General features: G+C 42.8%; 1 long non-coding RNA gene across 1 annotated transcript; it reads left to right on the top strand.

Annotated features, from left to right (window-relative positions):
* Nucleotides 1-335: 335 nt before the first annotated feature.
* On the top strand, nt 336-2,641 carry LOC132243369 (uncharacterized). The gene is made up of 2 exons (XR_009454906.1): nt 336-563; nt 2,227-2,641. It is a non-coding gene; the product is annotated as an uncharacterized LOC132243369 (long non-coding RNA).
* Nucleotides 2,642-3,356: the final 715 nt, after the last annotated feature.

Below are 3,356 nucleotides of genomic sequence, written 5' to 3'. Positions count from 1 at the left end.
AGAAATACAATTTCCAAACACCCCTTCTTCTCTTGCTCCCTGCCCTTGATGCCAGTCTCTCCTGAGAGCCTTTGAGCAGCGAGTTTCATTTTAAAGTAACACATCTGCATTAACCAGGAGTTAATTAAGGAGGGCACGAGCGCTGCACCTCTGCGTGATCGTAGCTGTCAAACCTGACCCCATCCTTCTAGTTCCCATCCCTATCCTCACTTGATAGGTCATGTCTGAGCTCTTAAACACTAAGCTCTTAAGGGCAGGGACTTAGCTAGCAGTCTGGTTGATGAATAATTTCAGTGTGAATAGTAACCCTTGATCATAGTACACCCAGGGCCAAATGGGGTAAGTTGTCACCACTCTGTAGACTTCACTGAAGCTGCAACAATTTACATCTGGGGGTAGATCCCCTGCTGATTTTGGTTTTTCACAGGTCAGTGGCTTTGTGGACTATCCCATCACTGTTATATAGGCAAAGAGCTGCTGCCTCTGGAAGCGCGCGGTAATTCAATGTCTCCAGTTCTGATGAGGAAGGTGGGCCAGAAGTCACAAGGAAATGAATGAAGTGGGTGAGTTTTCATCCCTGCCTAATTGTGGCAAGGAGGCCGAGTCCCGGGGAGGTGATGAATCGCTGTTTATGAAACATTTCTTCCAAGACGATGGAATGATTTGAAAAATACATTTATTATTTATTGCAACCTCTGGCTCGCTGGGGAAAGCAGGCAATGAAGGGATTCCCCTCCCCCCCACCCCTTCTTTTTCTTTTCTCCAATGTTATTAATTTTTATAATCTTGCCTTCTCCCACCCGCTCCTCACTTCTTTCTTTTTTTTCCCCTCCCTATTCTGAATGCTCGTATGCATGCGTGCATGTGTGTGTGTGCACGCGTGTATGCAAGTGGCTAGGGGGATCGAGGGGGGGAGGGAGATTTGGAAAAGTCGTCATATTTCAGCCCGGCTCTATTTAAATGAGTTTGGGATTGTGCTTCTCTAGAGCAGATGGCCCTGGAGATAATGATGCCTGAGCAATGGAGGCTGTAGCCCCCTCTCTCCTGTTGCCATGGCAGGCCACAGGGCTGAAATGGATTCTGCTTATTAAATTTGCGAGCTCTTGTGTACTCAGGATGAATGGCGCTCAGTCATAAAGAGGCCCAGCCTCCTAATGTCACTGGATAGTTTTATCTTGGAAAGCCAGGCACTCTAACTCAGTCAGACGAGGGTGTCATTAACCTATTAACAGCAGCCTTGGAGGGGTGCAAACCATAGGGACTTTTAATGTTGAGTGTTAGGTGTTTCCAGGAACAAGCCAAATGCTAACATTCCTGATGGCGTAAAACCATAATGAAAGCAGTTAGTATCCTGTTTATTGGCTCATAAAGAAGAAGAAGAATAAAAAAAACCCTCGTGCGCCTGTCAATATGGAATCAAATGCAGGGCACGTGTGCGTTCACGGTGGCAAGAGCAAGTTCTGTTCTTGTTGAGGTTGGCGCACGGTCTTCCTATGGGTTTGTATAGGACCGAGCACAAAGGAGCGCTGATGCTGATTGGTACCCTTGATCACCCCTGTTATTTAAATAATGAATATTAATAAGGATCGCAGACTCATTGATTCCAACGGGAGTTGTATCAATGTACTCTTCCGCTGTCTCTGATGCACAATACTCACCCAATAACATGATCAAAAAATTGCATGTAAATATATATGGCATAGCTCTCGGTATATTAGAAATATAGGGCTGCTTTAACATGTTACTGCTGTCAGGATACAGGATAAAGACTGTAGGGTGAAAGCAAATGTTGACGGATTCCTGCTTGGATGACATATCCCCAAGAGATCGGGATTTCAAAGTTTCATAGCTTTTAGGGGCTGGAAGGGAACTTACAGATCATCGGGACAAGCCCCCTGTATATGGGCAGGAAAGATCACTGGGGTCAGGTGATCCCAGCTTTCCTTTAAGATTTCACTGCACGAATGAATTGTGCTGTCTACTGCATATTTGCTGGATGTTTCTGTATCATCCCCAAAATACAACTTATTAAAATTAAGCTTGCTGCAAGTTTTGTCAGTATATCTCTATCTATCTATCTATAGAGAGAGAGATAATATATAGGTGAAAAGTGGCTTGTTCATTAAACAAAATGGGTTTTTTTTCCCCCATTCATATATATTCTAGTTTTGTCCAACATTTTCTCACAAACCTGAAAACACATTTTTCAATTCTTTTCTCCCGCAGAATTCCAAGAAAAAATATGATAAAAACAAAAACGTTTTCTTGACAAGAATGAAACCTCAGTGATTTCCTGATGAGCTCTGCTACCAAGACAGGATGGCCTGAAAGTCCACATTTAAGTGCCAGGAAGTCTTCCCTTGTATAACTGGATTTTAAAACCATGCAAAAGGTTCAGAAGACTGGAAATTTGATAGGCAGCAGGATGCTACATGGTACATTTCAGTGCACTTAACTCTGATTAGCCAAAGTTTCATTTGTGCAGTTCTGTATTTCGTTTCACATCACTTCATTATGACTACTACTATTATTTACATTTTGCACAAATATTATTCCACATGATACACTAGTATGTCCTCCCCTCCCCAAACTGGAACAACTGTGCAATACTCGTGTGCCAAATAAAAAAAACCCCATCTGATATTGCTGCAAATGTATATATATATTTTATTATAATATTGAATACAGGATTGTCCCCCTGCACATATGCTTGATACATGAAATAATCCCTCAGGAATGTGTCATCACTTCTGGAAACAAGGTGAAGACGGTGAGCATCTATATTGGTGTAAGCATTCCTGCTTCCTCAATGGCAGGCAAAATTCAGGTGCCTAAGTTGTAGTTAGACACCTAAGTGGTCTCCCCTAAAGGTAGCAGGGAAATGCTAGATCTCAATGACTTGTGCAGGAGATGTTGGATGCTAATTTTTTTAATAAAGCTGGCTATGTATTTAGATCCCTAGCTATGGATTCGCCTCACTTTAGGTGGCCATTTTAGAAGAATCTCAGCCTGGTTCACCCTGGGAATGAAAAATGGTGGGAAATTATCAGAATGGGATTTTTTCCATGAGAAAATGCTGATTTGGATCTCCATGGAGTGATCCAATGTCCCAGGAAAGATGCCAAGGAGACAGAACTCCACAATTTTGAGGTAGTTTGAACAGCGTGTCCATCTACGTTGGATACCTTGAAAATAGCGGGGTTGAGCCACTTAAGGTACCCATCATTTGTATAGTGTCAAGGTATCCATCTATGTTGGGCACCTTGACAGTAGCTGGGTTGAGCCACTCAAGATACCCATCATTTGTATAGTGTCAAGGTATCCATGTATGTTGGGCATCTTGAGAGTAGCTGGGT

This window comes from Alligator mississippiensis, chromosome 9 (assembly GCF_030867095.1).
Source record: "Alligator mississippiensis isolate rAllMis1 chromosome 9, rAllMis1, whole genome shotgun sequence".
Taxonomy (NCBI): domain Eukaryota; kingdom Metazoa; phylum Chordata; order Crocodylia; family Alligatoridae; genus Alligator; species Alligator mississippiensis.
Note: the sequence above shows the minus strand (reverse complement) of the source record. Positions and strands in the feature narration are given on the sequence as shown.